The sequence below is a fragment of the Scyliorhinus canicula genome, chromosome 14 (assembly GCF_902713615.1).
Source record: "Scyliorhinus canicula chromosome 14, sScyCan1.1, whole genome shotgun sequence".
NCBI lineage: Eukaryota > Metazoa > Chordata > Chondrichthyes > Carcharhiniformes > Scyliorhinidae > Scyliorhinus > Scyliorhinus canicula.
Window position 1 is genome coordinate 69,907,553 of NC_052159.1, and position 24,207 is coordinate 69,931,759.

General features: G+C 43.4%; 1 protein-coding gene across 1 annotated transcript in view; it reads right to left on the reverse strand.

The window, feature by feature from the left end:
- Nucleotides 1-24,207, reverse strand: part of LOC119977336 (PC3-like endoprotease variant B) — a 1,015,536-nt gene that overhangs the window by 123,646 nt on the left and 867,683 nt on the right. The gene's annotated exons all lie outside the window — the stretch shown is intronic.

A 24,207-nucleotide genomic window follows, 5' to 3' on the forward strand; every position in this document is an offset into this window, starting at 1 on the left:
AATAACTGATTAACAAGATAACTTGACCAGTCCAGACATTTGTCTGGTCGTGGGAAGAGTTTAAAAAGCAACGTGAAAACGATATTTCAAAGGTTGAAGGGACTTGCCCTTAGAAGTTGTGGAAGTTCATCATAGCTCAGAGGAGGAGTTAGAATCAACAGTGCTGTCAGTTCAAGGGCTGTCATTCTCCTGGCATAGCCTGTCATCACACAGGCATCAAAGTAATGGGCAAGACTGATTGGGTTGCACCTTTGCAACAGATGGGTGTAGCTGGAATTGGGTGCTGGATCCTCAGAAATTGAACCCATTAGAAATGAGGGTCAGCAGCTTGCATCCAGCATCAAGAGGCTAGCGGAGAGGGAAAAAAGGCACAATGCAGGAGAAACTACCCTGAGCAAACTACCCAGGCAGAGATGAAAATACCTGGAGATGTCTCAAAATCAGTGTTGACGAAGACTGTAACTCTCTAGGTAGATGGTCACAGATATCTGTGCCCGTGTCAATGTGGACCTCTGCAGTAACTCACAGGTGGCTGCACACTAGTGCATCACCAAAGTGATAGCTGTCCTAATTACCAAGGCTAGACATTCACAACTCATGGGGCAACATGGGCTCAGAGAGCACTGATCTGGTGCTTGATGCAGTCAGGTTGTGCCTGCATTACTCTCCGTCATCATGGTGGCCTGTTGTGTTCACCATAGCATAGAATTGTGGACGTTGAAGCTGGTGAGACCCTGGAAGGGGCGGAGGAAGAGGAGGTAAGAAAGGAGGAGGCACTGGAGGCAGAGGGAGGTGACACCGATCATAAAATGCCCCGACTGCATGAGGAGGTGGCCTTCTCCTGCCACACTGGTAATAGGGCCTCCCTTCTCTTCATCGTGGGTGCCAGTGCTCCCCTGTGTCATCTTGGGTCGCTGTGTTGCAGTGGCAGACTTTGACACAAACTCTCCTCTTTAGGACAAGCTGCAGCTTCAGTGATGGCTTCATTTGATGCTTGAACCCCATCTCCATTCCCGCCCCACTAAATTTAATTGGACAGGAAACCTGTCTTCATAGGGGTGGCGTGATGGCACAGTGATCAGCACTGCTGCCTCACAGCTCCAGGGACCCGGGTTCAATTCCAGCCTCGGGTGACTGTCTGTGTGGAGTCTGCACGTTCTCCCCATGTCTGCATGGGTTTCCTCTGGCTGCTCTGGTTTCTTCCCACACTCCAAAAATGTGCAGGTTAGGTGGATTGGTCATGCTAAATTACCCTTAGTCTCCAAAACATTAGGTGGAGGCATGGGTTTAATTAGTGTGCTCTTTCCAAGGGTCGGTGCACTCGATGGGCTGAATAGCCTTCTTCTGCACTGTAAATTCTATGATTCTATATCAATGCTGGGCTCACTCCCAGGAAAATCAGCCAATTTCCCAATGGAGGTGGATTTCTAATAAAGAAATGAAATGAAATGAAATGAAAATCGCTTATTGTCACGAGTAGGTTTCAAATGAAGTTACTGTGAAAAGCCCCTAGTCGCCACATTCCGGCGCCTGTTCGGGGAGGCTGTTACGGGAATTGAACCGTGCTGCTGGCCTGCTTGGTCTGCTTTCAAAGCCAGCAATTTAGCTGTGTGCTAAACAGCCCCTTTCTTCTTTGGAATGGGAAACAGACCAGGCTCCTGTTTCCCATTCCAAAGAAGAAAGCCAGCCCATCATGTCTGAAAGCTAGAGGCTAAATAGACTATCTAGAAATGTTTATTTTGTTATATCATTGGGATTTTGAAGTTCGGCCCTCTGGATGAATATTGTCGACTTGTCTGACATATCATGATGAATCCAAAAGAAGAGAAGAACACTCTTTGTAGTGCCTTTTATGTCACAAAGCATTTTAAAGCCAATGAAATACTTTTGAAGCTTAGTGCGAACCAGAGACAAAAGTACTGCAACTGTGCCAAGGCTGCCATTAACTGCGAGCTCGACGCTTATTCCAGAGTGTAATGGTTCATATCAAAGGCTGATCATGTATGGCAACTGTCACATTCCAGAACATGGATGTCCTATTGAACGTACAAAATACCTTCTGTTCTCCAAGAGTTAAAGGTACTTCCATAGGTTAATTAAACAACACCCTGCATTTATGTAGCAGCGTTAGCATCGTCAAACACAAATTGGAGCAATCTGTTTACATAGAACATAAAAACAAAACTGAAGCAACATTTGACTAATTTTAGCCTACATTAAAGTTCATGGTTTTCAATAAATGTTCTGAACGTTATCATAGTCGAACCTTTTAACAAGCTCAATGTTTTTATGAGTCTGTAAAATGGCGTAGTAGCATTCTAAGGAATTTGTGATTTTTTTTTCAAGACACTACACAGGACATGTGCACAGTTAAGTGTATGTGCAAGCATCATATTAGAATTTGGAAATGTTGTCACAGCAATTAAAAAAGAGATGCTTAACCTTTCAAAAATTGATGTCCTTCTTTCATTGACCTCCACAGACTGTGTTTAATGGCTATTATGTAAAATCAGATCTGGACAAGATTCCTCAACAGTTCTCATTAACATTTCTGAGTTAGATATGCCTACTGTATTGAAGCTGTTTAAATGTGGGGCCATATTCCTTTTATGCATGGAATTTGCTTACTTATAAATTTTCTTTGCAGCACAAAAAAACCATTATTTACCATAAATTCAGCAGCGGTAAAATCTGTTTAATTTTTCATCAGGTAAAGCATACCGGAGAAGAACCATGTTATTTTATAATCCTTACTATTCTACTCCATGGTTTGAGTGGGCATTTAACTAACAGAGCCTAAGGTTCTTGACAAGTTTACATGTGAGCCATATAATATTAAACATGTTTAATTATTTAATAAGAAAGGTATTCAATTAATCGGAAAGTGATTTTTCATTTCACAAGGGGGAAAGTAATTTTAAGTGCTAAATGGGTAATGATAATTTCATTAAAATTCAGTGAACAAACTACTTTAAAAAAAAATTTGGGGCTGAAATAACCAGCAGTACTTGAACTATGAATCTAAGGAACTGCTCTGTGTGTACCATCATTCATGATCACAACTGACTAATGCGGAGCATTCACTATTTGCAATACAGTAGTTCATCTGATTTTTAAAAGATCTTTGTGGAGGGTTCTTTTCATTGTCCCCTCGCAAAGTCAGGTGATTTAAAAAAGAATTGCATGAATAAATAGATTCTATTTGCTGCTTCACTTTTTTAAAATGGTGAAACTCTGACCAAACATCTGTTTACAGTATGTTTTTCAGCACTGAGCTGTTTCAAAGCTCAATTGTGCATTTTGCAGATAAAGTGGGAAACTACTGGAGGCTGTATTGTCAGCAGTGGTTGCCATGACAACCCCAGTTTCGAGAGCTGGTTCTCCATTACCACTTAATTTAGGCTTCCTAATTGCATTCCACTGAATCAGTAGCGACAATATCTGCAGAGCTAAACTGCATGCCCAGTCTAGCGCAAACCTCTTTGAAACAGGCTTTTTGAAAGCCAGGAGCTATAAAAACCCAGCATGATGCAGAGTATATGAGAAACCTGTAGCTTGGATGTGCTGCTGACTGCTTTCTCATCCTCGGGAAGTTCAGCTGCACTACTTCAATCTACTAGTTCATCCTACATAAAGATCATAAAGCACGGCCATGTGGAAACTTGCCTCTGGACTGACATTTCTGTGTAAAATACATTTAATTGTATGCAACACATAGTGTCATTGCCATCCTATTTCACCACACATCAGCAGGTAGTCAGCACAAGACTATGCTTCCCTTGAACTGTCCTTGTCCCACAATAGAAGGAGAACAATACTTTCACAGCTTAAATTATTTGCGACTGTTCAGCTGTGCACTGAGCAACCGTCTGTACGTGACCTAAAGAGAGTCTCATCACAACCACTAGACATAAAAGCATTCCAATTATCGACCACGCTGCTTTAATAGAGGAGGCAACTAATATGATAGTGAAAGTGATTCTGCCAGCAAGGAGCTTTTTGTAACTGTCAGATTAACACTTGAGCCAAATTCTTGTAAATCAATCACATTATGTTACTGCTGCAAATAAACAGTGAAGCTATTCTGATTGTAATACAGTAGTGTTCATTTCTCTATTGTGTTTTGTGTTTCAAGTCCTAAACTATTCTGATGTTAAGCATGTTTATTGTCTTACAATTAACAAAATTACATCGTAAAGTAATTTGGTTTATTAACATTACAGAATACTTTCACAACATCATTTGTAGCGGCAGGCTGCTCTAACATAACTAAGTACTTTTTTTTTCTGATTTATGTGGGCATGAATGTAGTGCTATCAGGTTTCCCAGATGTCATGTTCAGGCATGTCCAATTCCTCTTCAATGGACAAACTATTTTATATCTGCCAAATGTTATATACTTGTTAGAAACAAACACTGAGCTCAAACTTATGCAATACACTGAGCAATTATTATTGAACCAACTGTTGTGTAAACTACACTTTGCAGCTAATAAAGATAATTAAATATTAATTACATATTGACTATTTAGTTAACTCATTCTTGCTGATTAACAGACCACACAAGGATCACAGAGTGGACAAAGAGTGGCGGGAAGGGGAATTATAGTTTGGTTGTTTCTCCGAAGGACATTGCCACAGAGCATTCGAGATTTTATTTGGGGAGGGGCAACTTCTATTGCACTCATAAAGTTTACATATAGAGAAAAAATGACTACAAATACACTGTTCTGTTTAAATACAGTTACTGCGAAACCCTGAAGAGATAACATTCAAGAGGAATTTGCAATCAAAATATACAGTTAATAGAAGTGAGCAAAATGGGTGCAGATAGGAATATGAGCTGTAAGATATGCATCAAGGTGAAATGTACTGTGCTGAAACCATTTAAAAATTACTGGACACTAACGGGAGATTGGATTTTTTTCCCAAACAGAAAATCAATTTTTACTCCTTGCACCGCCTGTTTGACATTTTTGCTGCTTCTGGGTTTTAAATGCATGGAACCACTCGCTAGGTTCTTCTATGACAGAAAATTGTGGTGCAAAATTGGTTTCTTAATAAAAAGAGCAAACTTTTCTCTGTCTTGCATTTGTCTCAAGGCTAAAATCCCACTATCCCTGGACTAACAGTATTTGCAAGCATACAAGAATCTCATGTGAGACAGATGAATTATTTCAAGAACATGGTTTAGATAACCGTGCAATTTTCCTTGTACTGGATAATAGCATGCTTAAAATGTAGTGGATGCTTTGGATGCTTCGTATTACATATCATAGTATTCTGGTGTATCAAGCTTTATTATAAGAAACAATGGGTTCATTTTGGGGAAATCACAGACATGAGCCAGAATCCAGAGATTCAAGGCTCATCTGAATATGGAGCTTGGACCTCATGAGAACTCTGCAGAACTGTGAGCACCAGGTGGGCATCCAGAGACAGTTCTCCAGATTATGGTACATCAATTTGGGCTGGCAGTAGCACTGAGGTAGGTCCTGTGGAAGGGGCCAAATCTGAATGCATTACTCCACATGAGGGCTGAACAAGGCTCTGTGCAGTTGAAGAACTTCTATTTCTTACTTTGAATGTGGGACAAAAGCAGCGGCAGTAATGTTGTGGAGCTAGGGGAAGGACTCTTGTTTCTCTTGACTCCACATTACGGTAAGTTAAAATTTTTAAAAAATGTACCTGTTTGTTGACAGTCCCCAGAGGTCCCTCCAAGGACCAATGGTTTGGCCTGAGGAAGAATTTGAAAAACTGAGAGGAGCATGCCCCATACATAATCATAGTGCTAATGACTTACTGAAAAGAGGCTTGAAGCAGGTGTTAGGCTCCTCATTAGCTTACGCCTGGGAGCTAACGTCTGTTTTAAGTGGCCTGAACTGATGTGTGGTGTTTGTATTTCAGGCACCCTTTGGACACAGAAAATAGACCCAGGAAACTTATAATTTGTGCACCAGTTTTACACCAAAAGAATAGATATAACAGGGTTCAATCTCTTTTTCAATGGTTTAAGCAGAATACTGATGCCTAAACATTAGGAAGCCTCAGACTACCACGTTGAATCATTAATTTGTTCTGTTTATGCGCAGTTACCTTGATTAGCAGCATGTCTATATATATTGTTCTCAGTTGCAAAGAAATTTTGAGGAAATGTCCTCTGATTTTATTCAAAGTATCCTACTCTTAACAACATGTTGCAAACAGTGAGTGGGGGATTGAGGTGATTATGAAGACAATGGCCTTGATTTTAAGTGGGGACCAGTTTTAGAAGTTGAATTTTGATGTCAGTTTAAAATGAGGCCCAGGTGGTTAATCAACTGCCAGGTCTCATTTAAATGAGGCTGGCTGACATCCCACACACTTGGGCAGGTCATTGGCAAGCAGTAGTGCAAACCCCCACAACCTGTGGCAATCCACCAAGAGCAGAACTAGCCATCCCATAGAGGGCTCCATGACAGTTGGTGTGGTGATTGCAGCAACAGAAGTTCAAGATTTCCCCTTGAGACCTGGAGGAGCACTCCTACTTCTGAGGAAATTAGAAGAAAATATTGAAGCTTACATTTTGGTCCCGATCCTTGTTAGGAAAGTTTGCTGAAAGTCTTACTGCCATTTTCTGCTGAGGGCTACCAATAAGGAAAGTGTCTCCAGGTTCCAATGACGCCACATGCTAAAAAGGACCCCTTGGTTTTGGACACATGTCCTTGCAGCCTTGGCTGACCATAATAGAGGTTTAGATCACAGTTGATCCTTGGGTTTTTAGCCAATCGAGAGATTTTAACTGCAACTCCTCTTGGTTTCCACAGAGAGCGTTATAATCACATCCAATGTCTATGAGTTTTTGTTATGGTTTGTTTAGTATACAAACATCTTCACTGATGAGGGTATTTTTAATCGTTTACCACACCAGCAACCAATCACACCCTTGTGTTCGAGAGACCTTGATGCACGATCAAATATCAACTGAAAGCTCTCTCACTGATTCACAAAGTGGAATTCTAATTGGAAAGTAAAGATGGCAGTGTTTGTTTAAACAATTCAGAATACTTGTGTCAGCTTGCACATAACCAAATATCCTTAGGACTAGTCATGTTCAGCACACAAATATGACTTGTGAGAGATAATCCTGGAGTGTAACCACTACCACTTGAGTTATTGATGCTCAGGTTCTTCCTGTATGCCTTGAAGGATCATCAAATGGAGAAAGAGCTTAGACTCTACAGTAATGTTGTTTAAATATTTACTGTATCGCACAATATAATTGTGATATCAAAGTCATTCTGCATATTCAGTGATGTGTAACTGAGCTTACAATTATTTTGTCAGTATTTGTTTACAGTTGTTTGATAGATTCTGTTTTTCATTGTTACTCATTAAATACATTTTATTAAAAGCATCGTAGCCCATATTTACTTGTTTTCAATTGTTACACAAAGCCTATACAAATATTTACTTCCAGTGAGATACTATGGGACACATAATGAGCAGTTTGATGCTCATTCAAGTAAAAAATTGGTTTTATACTGATGTTTCATTGCTTTGTAGCTTGTTTATTAGCTTTACACATTTTATATCAATGAATTCACACTTCAAAGGAAATGAGCAACCTCAGATAGTCAACCAAGCTGAGTAAATTCCACGCATGAGCAACAAGTATGCAGACAAGTAGCCAGAAGAAAATCTGTCATTATACAGAGCTTGGTACATATTAATGCAGATACAAACCAAAAATGAGTAATCACATTTCTGGGAGAGTTTTATAGAACTCCTAACAGTCCAAAATAGAAGAGCAGATATGTAGGACATTTCAGGGAAATGTAAAAGTAATAGTAAGAAGTCTTACAATACCTGATTAAAATCCAACAGGTTTGTTTTGAATCACTAGCTTTGGGAGCACAGCTCCTTCCTCAGGTGAATGAAGAGGTGGGTTCCAGAAACATATATATATATATATATATACAAAGTCAAAGATGTAAGACAATACATGGGAACCTAAATTGTAGTCCCAGTGTACAGGATGTTGAGAGTAGTGAGGTCAGGGATAGGGTTAAAAGTTTGAAAGAGGGCACCGGCAAGCAAGATGCTGGTTTGAAGTGTGTCTACTTCAACGCCAGGAACATCCGGAATAAGGTGGGTGAGCTTGCAGCATGGGTTGGTACCTGGGATCTCGATGTTGTGGCGATTTCGGAGACATGGGTAGAGCAGGGACAGGAATGGTTGTTGCAGGTTTCATGATTTAGATGTTTCTGTAAGAACAGAGAAGGTGGTAAAAGAGGGGGGGGGGGGGTGGTGGCATTGTTAATCAAGGAAAGTATTACGGCGGCAGAAAGGACGTTTGAGGACTCGTCTACTGAGGTAGTATGGGCCGAGGAACAGGAGAGGAGAGGTCACCCTGTTGGGAGTTATCTATAGACCTCCGAATAGTTCCAGAGATGTAGAGGAAAGGATAGCAAAGATGATTCTCGACAGGAGCGAGAGTAACAGGGTAGTTGTTATGGGGGACTTTAACTTTCCAAATATTGACTGGAAATACTATAGTTCGAGTACTATAGATGGGTCAGTTTTTGTGCAGTGTGTGCAGGAGGGTTTTCTGACACAGTATGTAGACAGGCCAACAGGGGGCGATGCCACATTGGATTTGGTACTGGGTAATGAACCCAGCCAGGTGTTAGATTTAGATGTAGGTGAGCACTTTGGTGATAGTGATCACAATTCGGTTAAGTTTACTTTAGCGATGGGCAGGGATAGGTATATACCGCAAGGCAAGAATTATAGCTGGGGGAAAGGCAATTATGATGCTATTTGGCAAGATTTAGGATGTATAGGATGGGGAAGGAAACTGCAGGGGATGGGTACAATCGAAATGTGGAGCTTTTTCAAGTAACAGCTACTGCGTGTCCTTGATAAGTATGTACCTGTCAGGCAGGGAGGAAGTTGTCGAGCAAGGGAACCGTGGTTTACTAAGGAAGTTGAAGCACTTGTCAAGAGGACGAAGAAGGCTTATGTTTGGATGAGACATGAAGGCTCAGTTAGGGCACTTGAGAGTTACAAGTTAGCCAGGAAGGACCTAAAGGGAGAGTTAAGAAGAGCGAGGAGAGGACACGAAAAGTCGTTGGCGGATAGGATCAAGGAAAACCCTAAGGCTTTCTATAGGTATATCAGGAACAAAAGAATGACTAGTGTAAGATTAGGGCCAATCAAGGATAGTAGTGGAAAGTTGTATGGAATCAGAGGAGATAGGGGAAGCGTTAAATGGATATTTTTCGTCAGTGTTTACACTGGAGAAAGACAATGTTGTCGAGGAGAATACTCAGGTACAGTCGACCAGGCTAGATGGGATTGAGGTTCACAAGGAGGAGGTGTTAGCAAGTTTGGAAAGTGTAAAAATAGATAAGTCCCCTGGGCCAGATGGGATTTATCCTAGGATTCTCTGGGAAGCCAGGGAAGAGATTGCAGAGCCTTTGTCCTTGATCTTTATGTTGTCTTTGTCGACCGGAATAGTGCCGGTAGACTGGAGGATAGCAAATGTTGTCCCCTTGTTCAAGAAGGGGAGTAGAGACAACCCTGGTAATTATAGACCTGTGAGCCTTAATTCCGTTGTGGGTAAAATGTTGGAAAAGGTTATAAGAGATAGGGTTTCTAATCATCTTGAAAAGAACAAGTTGATTAGCGATAGTCAACACGGTTTTGTGAAGGGTAGGTCATGCCTCACAAACCTTATTGAGTTTTTTGAGAAGGTGACCAAACAGGTGGATGAGGGTAAAGCGGTTGATGTGGTGTATATGGATTTCAGTAAGGCGTTTGATAAGGTTCCCCACGGTAGGCTATTGCAGAAAATACGGAAGTATGGGATTGAAGGTGATTTAGCGGTTTGGATCAGTAATTGGCTAGCTGAAAGAAGACAGAGGGTGGTGGTTGATGGCAAATGTTCATCCTGGAGTTCAGTTACTAGTGGTGTACCCCAAGGATCTGTTTTGGGGCCACTGCTGTTTGTCATTATTATAAATAACCTGGAAGAGGGTGTAGGAGGATGGGTTAGTAAATTTGCAGATGACACGAAGGTCGGTGGAGTTGTGGATAGTGCTGAAGGATGTTATAGGTTACAGAGGGACATAGGTAAGCTGCAGAGCTGGGCTGAGAGGTGGCAGATGGAGTTTAATGTGGAAAAGTGTGAGGTGGTTCACTTTGGAAGGAGTAACAGGAATGCAGAGTACTGGGCTAATGGCAGGATTCTTGGTAGTGTAGATGAACAGAGAGATCTCGGCATCCAGGTACATAAATCCCTGAAAGTTGCCACCCAGATTAATAGGGCTGTTAAGAAGGCATATGGTGTGCTAGCCTTTATCAGTAGGGGAATTGAGTTTCGGAGCCACGAGGTCATGCTGCAGCTGTACAAAACTCTGGTGCGGCCGCACCTGGAGTACTGCGTGCAGTTCTGGTCACCACATTATAGGAAGGATGTGGAAGCTTTGGAAAGGGTTCAGAGGAGATTTACTAGGATGTTGCCTGGTATGGAGGGAAGGTCTTACGAGGAAAGGCTCAGGGACTTGAGGTTGTTTTCGTTAGAGAGGAGAAGGCTGAGAGGTGACTTAATAGAGACATATAAGATAGTCAGAGGGTTAGATAGGGTGGACAGTGAGAGTCTTTTTCCTCGGATGGTGATGACCAACACGAGGGGACATAGCTTTAAATTGAGGGGTGGTAGATATAGGACAGATGTCAGAGGCAGTAGGGGTGTGGAACTCCCTGCCTGCAACAGTAGTAGACTCGCCAAATTTAAGGGCATTTAAGTGGTCACTGGATAGACATATGGATGAAAATGGAATAGTGTAGGTCAGATAGGCTTCAGATGGTTTCACGGGTCGGCGCAACATCGAGGGCCGAAGGGCCCGTACTGCGCTGTAGTGTTCTATGTTCTATGTTCTAATACTTTGAATGTGAGTCTTTACAGGTAATTAAGCCTTTATAGGTTCAAACGGAGCAACTGGAGAGAGGGATAATCACAGGTTAAAGAGGTGTGAGTTGTCTCAAGCCAGGACAGTTGGTAGGATTTCCGAAGCCCAGGCGAGATGGTGGGGGGTGAATGTAATGCAATATGAATCCAAGGTCCCGGTTGAGGCCGTACTCATGTGTGCAGAACTTGGCTATAAGTTTCTGCTCGCCAATTCGATGTTGTCACAAGTCCGAAGGCTGCCTTGGAGAACGAAGTATTGTCTTACATCTTTGACTTTGTCTATATATATGTTTCTTGAACCCACCTCTTCAGTCACCTTAGAAAGGAGCAGTGATCCAAAAGCTAGTGATTTGAAACAAACCTGTTGGACTTTAACCTGGTGTTGTAAGACATCCTACTGTGCTCACCTCAGTCCAACGCCGGAATCTCCACATCATAAAAATAATAGGGTAGTGATAGTTGGGGATTTCAACTTCCCCAACATTAACTGGGGTAGTGTAAAGGGTTTAGAGGGAGCAGAATTTGTAAAATGCATCCAGGAGAACTTTTTAAACCAGAATGCAGAAGCTCCTACAAGGGAGGGGGCGATCCTGTACTTAATTTTTAAGTAACAAAGCTGGGCAAGTGGTTGAAGTATCAATGAGGGAGCATGTTGCAGACAGTGAACATAACTCTGTTAGATTCAAGATTATGGAAAAGGACAAGGATGGATCTGAAATCAAAGTTCTAAACTGGGGGGAGGGCCGATTTTAATAAGATCAGATATGATTTGGCCAGAGTGGACTGGGAGAAGACACTTTTAGGTAAATCCGTGACAGAACAGTTGGATGCATTCAAGAAGGAAATAGGGAGAGTATAAGAGAAACATTTTCCAATCAAGAAAAAGGGTGGGATCAACAAATCCAGTGAATCCTAGATATCAAGAGATACACAGCATTGGAAAAGGCGAAAAAAGAAGGCTTATGGCAGATATCGAAGGCTCAGCGCAGCAGAAGCCCTAAGGCACACAGAATATGTAAAAGGGAACTTCAAAAAGAAATTAGGAAAGTAAAATGGGGATATGAAAGGATACTGGCAAGTAAAATAAAGGAAAATCTTAAATTGTTTTGCAAGTACAAGGATAAATAGGAAAATAATAGGGCCCATTAAGCACCACAGTGGTCATTTATGTGTGGAGCCGTAGGACAGAGGTGGGGTTCTAACTGAATACTTTGTGTCAGTATTCACTCGTGAGAGGGACAGTGTGGGTATAGAAATCCTGGAGAAGGACTGTGATAAATTAAAGAAATTAACATGGACAGAGAGGAGGTCTGCGTGCTCTGGGCAGGCTTAAAAGTAGACAAATCTCCAGGACCAAATGAAATGTATCCCAGGCTGTTGAGTGAGGCAAAGGAGGAAATAGCTGGGGCGCTAGCAATAATCTTTAGCTCGTCTCTGGCCTCAGAATAGGTGCCAGAGGACTGGAGGATAACAAATGTCGTACCATTATTCAAGAAAAGAGGAAGGGATAAACCAGGAAACTACAGGCTGGTCAGTCTAAACTCCGTGGTGGGGAAATTATTGGAAGCAATTCTGAGAGACAGAATTAATCTGCATTTGGAGAGGATTAATCGAGAACGATAAGCTTGGCTTTGTTAAGGGGAGGTCATGCCTGACCAACTTGATTGAATTTTTGAAGAGGTGACCAGGCCTGCAGTTGAGGGAAATTAATTTGATGTTGTCTACTTGGACTTCAGCAAGGATTTTGATAAAAAGCAAATTACTGTGGATGATGGAATCTGAAAGAGACCCAGAAAATACTGGACAATCTCAGCAGGTCTGACAGCATCTGTGGAGAGAGAAGGGAGCTAATGTTTCGAGTCTGGATGACTCTTTGTCAAAGCTGGAGAGAGCTGGAAATAGGATCAGATTTATACTGTTGTGGTGGAGTGTGGAGCTGTGGGGCTGGATAGGGGCAGTGATAGGTGGAGATTGACAAAGATGTTATGGACAGAAAGGCAAAAGGAATGGGGGTGATTAAGGCTAAGAAGGGTACTAACAGTGGCACATAAAGTGATTAGAATATGTGAATGACAGAACAAAGGTGAGCAGTGGGTCAATGGGCAACCATGAACTGGGCACAGATGGCCCAAGTGGGGTGGGGGGAAGGGGAGACAATGATGAGGGAAAAACAGATCAATGGAAGAAATGAAAATAAATTAATAGATTTTAAAAATGGGGTGAAGGTGGAGGAGCGAGCTCACAATCCAAAGTTGTTGAACTCGATGTTAAATCTGGAAGGCTGTAATTTGCCTCATCGGAAGATGAGGTGCGGTTCCTCCAGTTTGCGCTGGGCTTCACTGGAACATTACAGCAGATCAAGGATAGACATTTGGACGTGAGAGCAGGACAGTGAGTTGAAATGGAAAGCGACAGGATGATCTGGGCCCTGCTTGCGGATGGACTAAAGGTTTTCTCCAAAGCGGTCACACAGTCTGCGTTTATTCTCTCCAATGTAGAGTAGCCTTACTGGGAGCAGCAAATACAATAGACCAAATTGAAGGAGATGCACTGAAGCGCTGCCACACTTGAAAAGAATGATTAGGCCTTGTGATGGTGAGCAAGGAGGAGGTAAAGGGGCAGGTGGTATACCTCTGCGATTGCGTGGGAAGGTGCCGTGTGAAGAGGATGAGGTGTTGGGGTGATGGAGGAGTTGACCAGGGCATCTCGGAGAGAACGGTCCACTTGAAATGCTGATAGGGGGAGTGAGGGGAAGATGTGTTTGGTGGTGGCATCATGCTGGAGTTGGCGGGACTGGTGGAGAGTAATTCTTTGAATGCAGAGACCAGTGAGGTAAAAAGTGAGGACAAGAGGGACCCTATCCTTTTTCTGGGAGGGAGGAAAATGGGTGAAGGCAGTGGTGCGGGAGCTGGATTCAGGGCCGGCTCAAGGCACCGGCAACTCGGGCAGTCGCCCGGGGCGCCATGTGCTAGGGGGCGCCAGAGACTCGGATCCCGCCCATGCGCAGTTGGGCCGGCGCCAACCAGCGCATGCGCGGTGGCCGCCCTCCCCCATGGCGGCCCCCCCCGGTCCGCCCCCACCCCCCCGCTCGGCCCTCTCCCCCGCCCACCCCCCTCAGTCCCCCCCCGCCCCCCCCTCGGGTCCGCCCCCCCGCCCCCCCCTCGGGTCCGCCCCCCCCTCGGGTCCGCCCCCCCTCGGATCCGCCCCCCCCTCTCGGGTCCGCCCCCCCCTCTCGGGTCCTCCCCCCCCCCCTCGGGTCCGCCCCCCCCTCGGCCCTGCCCCGCCCCCTCGGCCCCGCCCCCCAAGGGCACCGAAGTTCATCTTGCCCGGGGCGCCAGCAACCCTAGGGCCGGCGCTGGCTGGATTGGACATGGTTGAGAGCCCTGTGAACCACAGTGGGTGGGAAACTACGATTAATGAAGAATGAAGACAAGTCAGCAGCACCATTTTTGAAAGTGGCATCTGCTGATAAGGTCCCACATGGGAAACTGATAGAAAAGCTAAGAGTCCATGGGATCCAAGGAGATTTGGCAAACTGGATCCAGAATTGGCTGAGTGGCAGGAAGCAGAGGGTGATGGGTGTTTTTCTGACTGGAAGTCTGTGTTCAGCGGGGTCCCGCATTGATCAATGTTGGGGCCATTTCTGTTTGTAGTTTATATAAATGATTTAGACATGAATGTAGGAGGGTTGATCGGTAAGTTTGTGGATGATATGAAAATTGGTGGAGCAGTAAAGAGTGAATAGGATCGCCTTAGATTACAGAAGGATAGAGATAGGCTGGTTAGTTCGCCTGATCAGAGGCAAATGGAATTCAATCCAGATAAGTGTGAGGTGATGCACTTTGGTAGGACAAACAAGTTTGGGTACACATGATAAATGGCAGGACACTGGGAAGCACCAAGTATCAGAGAGACCCTGGTTTGCATGTACAATGGTCCCTTAAGGTTGTAGCGCAGGCTGGTACAGTGGTTAAGAAGGCATATGGTATGCTTGCCTTAATTAGCTGAGGCATAGAGTTTAATAGCAGGGAGGTTGTGCTGGAACTATATAAAACATTGATTAGGCCGCAGCTAGAGTATTATGCGCAGTTTTGGAATCCACATTATAGGAAGGATGTGATAGCACTGTAAAGGGTGCAAAGGAGATTTACCAGGATGTTGCCTGAGATATGAAGAGAGGTTGGATAGACAGGGGTTATTTTTCTTGGAGTGGAGGAGATTGAGGGGGGGATAAAAGTTTGAGGAGCATAGATAGAGTAGACAGGAAGAAACGTTTCCCCTTGGTGGAGGGATCAATAGCCAGGGGTCATAGATTTAAGGTAAGAGGCAGGGGGGTTAGAGGGGACGTGAGGGAAAACCTTTACACCCAGAGAGTGGTGGGAGTCTGAAAGGGTGGTGGAGGCAGAGTCTCTCAGAACATTTAAGGAGTATTTAGATGTGCATTTGCGATGCCAAGGCACTCAGGTTTATGGGCCAAGTTCTGGAAAACAAGGTTAGAATATTTAGGGGGTTATTTTTAATTGGTGCAGATTGATGGGCTGAAGGGCCTTTTCTGTGCTGGTCACCTCTGAGGAGGACAATAGAGTAAAAAGTTACCAAATCTGATTGAAGCCAAACCTCTTGCTCCAACGTCCTTTACTTCAAACCAATACAATCTTTCCATAATTGAGTGCAAAATGTGAACGTAACCAAGGAGCTGGCCAGTTTAAATGAAGAGATGAATGGAGTATTATTAGTTAGTCAGAAAGGAGGACGGAAAGCAATCCTGGAGAAATCCACAGAAGATAAATGGAGCATTGAAGCATGAAATTCAAGGAATATTGGACTCCCAACAAGAGGTTTCTCGTGACCGCTTCAACAAACATCTTAATTTAAGCACCATTAGCTGCATTTTGATCCTTGTTGGAATGGATGGATGGTTGCTATCCTGGAGAATGGAAAGAAAAGTTTATTGGGGATGTATGTTTTTCTTTGTAAAGTGTGCCTTCTGTGGAATGATTTATATCCAGTAGTACTGAGAGGGATGATTGAAAACTTCCTTGCCTAGGCTGTCTCATCTTGTCAACTAATGAAAAATAGCATCAAGGTAGTTTATGCTGGGAATAAAATTTTAAAAGAGTGGGAACGTTTTCAAATGAAACAGCAACAAGCAAAGGATCTTGGCTGTGCAGAGGTCTATGGAACTGAAACAGATCAGAACAGAATGTAGGCCGCAGTGGAGATGTGGATGAGCAGTTTATGTTATGTTGAAGGTAGGTGTTAAGTGCATTATTGAACAGGAATTTCAAAATTAAGAACCACATTATGATGCAGGCCGGGACATAGGAACAGGAGTAAGCTATTCAATCCACTGATCCTGTTCCACGTTTCAGTGAGATCGTGGCTGATCTGTACCTTAACTCCATCGACCTGCATTATTCAAAAACAGCTTGGAGGCTACCGAAAAATAGTCGCAACACGCATAACCTGTATAATGGGAATGGGCTTTGGAGTTCCTCGTTTTATTCACTTTTTATTTCTCCCTTTCTTTTTCTAGAGCTTTTCCAGTTTTGGTTAAAAAAAATCATCCTCTTACCATCCATTTTATTTCATCCCAGCTTGTTCTACAAAGTAATGATTAACCTTTCATTTCTGACAACTTTAGGTCAGATTTGTCAGCATTCAGGGGCCAATCATTGGTGCATTTCCTTTAATCTTGCCGAAAATCCTTCTAATCCTCATTCGGATGGTCTTTTGGGAAGGATGGTGGAAGGAAGCATAGATTAATTCAAACACTGTTAGATGGCATGCTGACGATATTTTTTTTTTTACCTAAGATGAATGAGCATCTTTATCTGTATTTAGTTTGTTATCTTGTGCTGACATTAAAATTTAGCACAGTATTTTCAACTCTAACTCATTCTTTCTTATATCTTTAGAATTGTGGCTTTCTGTATTACATCCATCCTCCCTGCTGCTAAACCTACACTTCTTTAAAACCCAAGCTTTGTTCCCTGCTCTTTGTTGCTTTTCCAGTTAAAACACTCTTGTTTCTTTCCTTCCATCCTGAATATTTTTTATTCTGTCAGCCTGTTAGCTGTGTCAGCACTATCTTCAGATTCAAAATAATAGGTATATGTTCATCTCCCCTGGATAGTGGCTGTGACATTTTGTGGTGGTCTTTCACTGATGAAAACAGGGCAGTCCCACCCCAAAAAACATTAGGAACAAGTCTCTGGTGGAAGCCAGTTTCACCAGGAGTTTCGACTGAATTACTCGGCATTTGCTTGATTCAGGTGCTTGGCAATCTGAACATGTAAATCAACATCCGATTATATTAAGAAAGCCCCAAAAGTCATTTTAGGACATTTGCTGGGCAGAGCTCTGCACATTATCAGCTGGCAGTTCAGCTGAAAGAAGTCCAGCAGTTCAATGTCAATTTACTGGGAGGAGCAGAGGTCCTACTCCAGACTCTGCAAAATCAAACCTGGGCTGCAGCAACACTGAATCCTCATTCCAGCACAATGTTTCAGAGGCTTGTAGCCAACCAGAATTTCCTGGGAGATCATTCTTTTTGCCCACAGTCCTATGTAGCGAGGCCTGGCCCTCAAAACTATTGCCGAATGTTGGCACCATTGAGCAGGCAGCTGGCCCAATGGTTAAATTTTAACTCCCCTTCCTTCTATGCAAGATAAGTGAATGCCCTCCAAATATAGATTACCCTTCTGACCACCTTTATGCTTTCCAGTTTCGATAAATGCAGACCTTGGAGTTCATTATTAACATTTCATTCTGCCCATGTTTTATACAGTTTGAATTGATTTTCAGTAACTATCTACGATTAGCTTGACTTTGTCACAGCCTCTCTCATACAGAACAATAAAAGGTTCTGAGGCTGTGGGAGATCACATGTAGTAGATTTTTTTTTTACAATGGGTCTTAGTCAATCAGAACCATTCTTTCTCTTCACCCATAAACTAATTCAGACTCATCAATGTGTCCACCCATGTATGGAACCTTTTACAATAATGTCACAGAAGTTTCTCTAAATTTAAAGTCTCCCATAGAACTACTTCAGAAAATGCAATTTCTATCAACAGAATACACACATTGTATTCTGATCAATCTGGATATAAACAACTTGGATTTTCACCATTCATTTTATTTCTATTTAGAAAACACTTTTGCCATTGTTCGCAAATAGGCATTTAATGAACAAGACATTCTGTAAGAAATCACTGTGTTTAATACTAATTCTAGTCTCAGTACCTAAGATAAAAGTTTCTCTAAGCCACTGAGACCAGAATGAGAATTAACCACATTAATTTCATACAGAATACAGGGTTTAGCTCAGGTCATTAGCTCACTCAGTTTCACCGCCCAAGTTTAAAGGCTATATTACTTTTAATTATGTGCTGTAAAAGATGAAGTCTTGAATGTCCAATAGCCCGTTAAAGTACTGTTCTACATAAAGAGGATCAATTATTCTTCACAGTGTTAAACCTTCTTGGAGTATAATAAAACCTGGTGCAATTATACTTAGCCAGTAATCAGTTTCAGCTGATTGACAAGCCTGTCCTGTGAAGACTGGGCAGTGAAGGGAGCTCATTCAAATTTGGCAGGTTTGCAAAGCCATAGAGTTGGCAGAGCTAGCTTTGGCATGCTTCTTTAAATACCTCAACGATCACAACAAAACCTTAGCACTGTTAATATGGAGAAAATGCTCCAGTTGCTTCACAGAGGTGTAAGGGAGAAATGGACACTGAGCCAAAGAAGTTAACATGGAGCAACCAATAGCTCGGTTAAAAAAAATCTTTAAGAAGGGTCTTAAGCTTTGAAAAGAGGTAGAAAGTGAAAGAGTTAAGGAAGGAACCAAAGTATGGGGCCTGGTGACTGAATATATTGCACCTGATGGGGTAAGTTAGGACAACTGCACAAGACGACTGGAGTTTGAGCACTGTGAATTCATTGGAAGCACTGGAGGAGTTCAGGTAATCCATATGCAACTCTGCAGAGGCAGAGTGGAAGGCCATCCACGCATCTTCCCACCACAGATTCAATTGAAATGGAGGGGAGCAGATAGTGGGCTCACCTCCTGTCACCTCCATTCTGATTAAATTATCTCCCACCACCAAACTCACCATGGGTAAGGGCATTAAATTCCACACCTGTGGTGAGAAAACAGAAAGCTAAAGCAACAAAAACAGAACCTAAGAAATGTGAAAATTATTGCGAGAAAAAAATTCCTGTCATATTTGGAAAAAGGTGGTCAGGAGAATGTGACCACTTGGAAACTGATAACAGCAATATTTGAAATGAAAATGAGGAGAAGATAAATATGTTAAATAATGACTTTGCATCAGAATTTACAGAAAAGGCAGAAGATTGAAACAGGAAGGGGACTTTCCAAATTTAACATCCGCAAATAACTGTGTTGAAGAAAACAACTGCACGAAACAGAGACAATCCCCCTGGACCAGAAGATTTTCATCCTGGGGATTTTAAAGTAAGACGGTGAGAAGAAATCTCTTCACTAAACATTGTGAATTTTTGGAATTTCCTACACTGAGAGTTGTGGGTATTCAGTCATCGAGTTTATTCAAGGTGGATGCTGATTGATTTTTGGTTACAAATGGAATTAAGGGATTATAGGAATAGTGCAGAAGGTGGAGGTGAGGTAGAAAGTCAGCAGTGACCTTGTTGAATAGGAGGCAAGCCCAAAAGGCCAAAACGCCTATTCCAACTCCTATTTCTATTATTTTTCCATTCGAACATTGCAGAGACAGAAGATTCATATTAAGCTAGCATAAGCACGTAATGCAAATCATTTGTTGATTTAAACTGCAAATGAAAAGTCAATGCATACTTTGGGCAGGGAATCAATTACATTTAACACTTTATAGCAGAGGAATTAACTGGGTCCAGCTCTCTACGATAAACTCAGGGAAATCATATTCCACCTGGGTCATCATGATGACAACTGAAGGAAATCTCAAAGGTTTAGATGAGTGGAAGTTTCAGAGACAGGGAGGGATGAGCTTGTGAAGGGTTTTGAAAATGAGAATGAAAATGTTCAATATTATGTCTTAATGGACTTGGAGTCAACAAAGTCACTGAGCACAGTTGTGATTAGTGAGCAAATTTTGGTGTGAGTTAGGATATGGTCAACAGAGTTCGGAGTGAAATGATGTAGTATAGGGTGGGATAAGAGCATTAAAATAGTTGAATATTGAGTTGCCAAAAGCAAAGAGGAAATGAAATGAAATGAGACTGCAAGGAAGGCCAAAGGCTTCCTTGGGGATGAGAAGAAACATTTCTACTCTTACTATCCTTTACAAGGCATTAACCAGCTGAGGTTGGCACCTTCCACCTCCATTTGGCGGCAAGATTTCCTGAGCTCTGGCTAATCTGGCTGGCAGCTGTTTAAGTTTAAATCACATTTCCGACAGCACTGTGGGAGCTTCATTTAAATACGATAACAATGTGTTCTACTTTTCCAACCTGCTGCCCTAAAATTAGTGGAAAGCATGAGCATTGCAGAATGGTGATGTGTTCATCAAATTTTACTTTTTAACCTCCCTCAATTCCCTCAATCCTCTCCATCTGTCATGAGGGCGTTAACACTAAGTGCAATGTCTTCAGATGATGTTGCCGAGTGGAAGTATGAAGATAAGGATGAGGAACACAACGCCGTCAGCTTTGGAGTCTATTTTTATTTTTCCGCAGGATGGAGGCATTACAAGCAAGGCCTGCATTTGTTGCTCATCTCAAGGGCAATTAGGGATGGGCAACAGATGCTGGCCTTGCCAACAATGCCCAAATCCCGCAGAAGCATACAAAAAACGACTGTGGGCCTGATGGCATTAAGTTGGCATGAGAAGCATTTCTGCAGAATCTTTAGTTATGATTTGGGAGAGTAAGAGTGGAACTAGATGAGTGCAGCCCAATTTAGCCACCATTTTCTCCCCCCCCCCACTCAGCGTGATGGGTTTTCCCATAGCAGAGTCAGACCATTGGTCGCCAGTGGGATCTTCTGGTCCTGCCAAAGTGTACCCGCTTTGGCATGGCTCGCCCTCCTGCCACCGGGAATGCCGCCATGAGTGGTCATCTTCGTTGGTGCGGCAAGATCCCGACGGCTGGAAGGGCCGGAAAATATTGCCCTTAGTTGGACAATAGAGGATGGTGTGGTTTATGTGGTGATTAAGGTTAATGTGCAGGTTCAGTTGGCAGTTAAGAAGGCAAATGCAATGTTAGCATTCATGTCAAGAGGGCTAGAATACAGGACCCGGGATGTACTTCTGAGGCTGTATAAGGCTCTGGTCAGACTCCGTTTGGAGTATTGTGAGCAGTTTTGGGCCCCGTATCTAAGGAAGGATGTGCTGGCCTTGGAAAGGGTCCAGAGGAGGTTCACAAGTATGATCCCTGGAATGAAGAACTTGTCGTATGAGGAATGGTTTAGGGCTTTGGGTCTGTACTCGTTGGTGTTTAGAAGGATGAGAAGGGATCTTATTGAAACTTACAGGATACTGTGAGGTCTGGATAGAGTGGACATGCAGCGGATGTTTCCACTTGTGAGAAAAACTAGAACCAGAGGGCACCATCTCAGACTAAAGGGACGCTCTTTAAAACTGAGATGAGGAGGAATTTCTTCAGCCAGAGGGTGGTGAATCTGTGGAACTCTTTACCGCAGAAGTCTTTGGAGGCCAAATCATTGAGTGTCTTTAAGACAGAGTTAGATAAGTTCTTGATTATTAAGAGGATCAGGGGTTACGGGGAGAAGGCAGGTGAATGAGGATGAGAAAATATCAGCCATGATTGAATGGCGGAGCAGATTCGATGGGCCGAGTAGCCTAATTCTGCTCCTATGTCTTATGGTCTTATGGACTGTGCCACAGACTGCAGAGAGGTTAAGAAGAGTGAGGAAGGACAGTGCACCATCATCATAGTCACAGAGGCTGTTATTTGTGACTTTCGTTGGGGATATTTCATTACTGTGCCTGAGGTGGGAACCTGACTGGGGAGATTTATGTATTCAGTTATGAAAAAGATGGATACAGATTTGGGCGAGTACAAAATGTTCCAGCGATTATGAGAGGAAAGAGAGTTTGGAGATACAATGAATTAAGTAATGATGGTGGTTTTGAAAGAGAGGGGGACAATACCTGAGCAGTGGGAACTACTTAAAATGTCAGTTGGTAAAGGGACAGGAAAGGATGATGACAGTTCAGAAGTTTAGCAGGAGAGAACTGGAGATGGAGTGACCTTGGGTAATATTTGGCTGGCTTAGGGTAGAGTTGCGACAGAAGCAGCTGAATAGATGGTCTCAAACAAGATCCATAAACTCATCACACATTATTGGAAGTGAGGTGGAAGAAGCTGGAGAGGCTGAGAAAGTGATTGATGAAGAGGTAGAGTCCACTACCGGTTAGAAACTTGACTGAAATATTGCAGGCTTTGCAGAAGAAATACCGTTTTCCCCACTTCCACACAAACTACAAGTTTTTACATACAAGGCACATTATTGTACATTTCTAGTGTTACAACCTGCCTGCTTACCACTGGCTGGGGACTAATGGCAGTCGTACAATCCTTAGGGAGTATGAGCTTCCTCAGTGAGGGGGGGACAGAGAAATCATTAGCAGATTCCCTGCATAAATGCAGCTAGCCAGTTTGGAACCAGCTAGAGAGGAGTGAGCAGCAAGGGAGTTGCTGCAGTTGTATATATGTTATTGTAAATAAATGTTATTTCTTTCTATACTGAAACTTGCGCTGGATTCTTCGTGGCCCTCACAAGACTGGCGACGAGGGTTAAAGTGGATAGCTGTCTACGCTGTTGAAGCCTCCTCCCTGGATTTTTGTTAGATACAGGTTGGAAGTTTTTTTTCTGTTAAACCATGCCTCTATATCAGGGGTGGGCAAACTTTTCCGTGCAAGGGCCACATTAAGAAATTCACAATTTTAAAGGGCCGCATAGTATATTAAGTAAAATAATTAATATTTAAAATAGCCAAAATAAAAGGTTTTTAAAGAAAAAAAAGGAATTAATTTTTATTAATTAATATTTTAAAGTAGAAACTTCACATGAAACACATGTTGTGCCGAGCAATGATCACCCTACTCAAGTCAACGTATCCACCCTATACCAGTAACCCAACAGCACCCCCCCATTAACCTTAAAATAAAAAAAAATAAAAATTAAAAAAAAAATTTAAAAATAAGAATTTTTGTTTTCTTTCTTTTTTTTAATGACTTGATCTTGGTGGGCCGCATAAAGACCTTTGGCGGGCCGTAGTTTGCCCACCCCTGCTCTATATGGACGTTTGGATGTTTTTCATGCTGCGCTGGAAAGTTGGAATCAGTACACACAACGGATGTGTTACAATTTCCGGGCAAACAACATCACCGGAAAACAAGCGGCAGGTGGTCATTTTACCTCACCGCCTGCGGCCCGCATATGTTTGGGGTGATTAGGAGCCTTACGTACCCAGCTGCGCCAGACACCAAGACGTTTGATGAATTTGTGAACTTAAGTGGGGCAACATTTTAACCCAACTCCATCCACGATAGTCTACATTACTGGTTTAATACCGCTGAGAGGACCCCAAGAGAATCCCTTGCAGAGTTTCTATCCAGGCTATGCAGGATTGCTGAGTTCTGTGACTATGGTGAGACCTTGGGCGGCATTCTCCCCTACCCGGCGTGACGGAGGGTCCCGGAGTAGGGGAGTGGCTCCAACCACTCAGGGGTCGCGCCTCCCCAAAGGTGGGGAATTCTCCCCACCTTTGGGGGCCAGCCCCGCGCCGGAGCGGTTGCCACCTGAAGACCGGCGCAAAAAACCGGCGCCCCCGGCAGTGGGGCTGGCCGAAAGGCTTTCGCCGGACCACGCTTGCGCCGGCAGTGATGTCAGCGGCAGCTGGCCGCTGACGTCATTGCCGGCGCATGCGCGATGTGGGGTTCTCTTCCGCTTCCGCCATGGCGGAGGCCGTGGCGGCCGCGGAAGAAAATAGAGCAGCCAGGGCACTGGCCCGGACTCTGAGCGGGGGCCCTGATCGCGGGCCAGGCCACCGTGGGGGCACCCCCCGGGTTCGATCGCCCCCCGGCTCCCCCAGGACCCCGGGGCCTGCTCGCGCCACTGAGCCCACCGTTCTAGAGGTGGTTTAAACCTCGGCGGCGGGAGAGGCCTCCCAGCGGCGGGACTTCGGCCCATCTGGGCAGGATAATCGCCGCAGGGGCCTCTCCGATCGGAGTGGTGAGATTCCTGCCCCCGCCACTTCC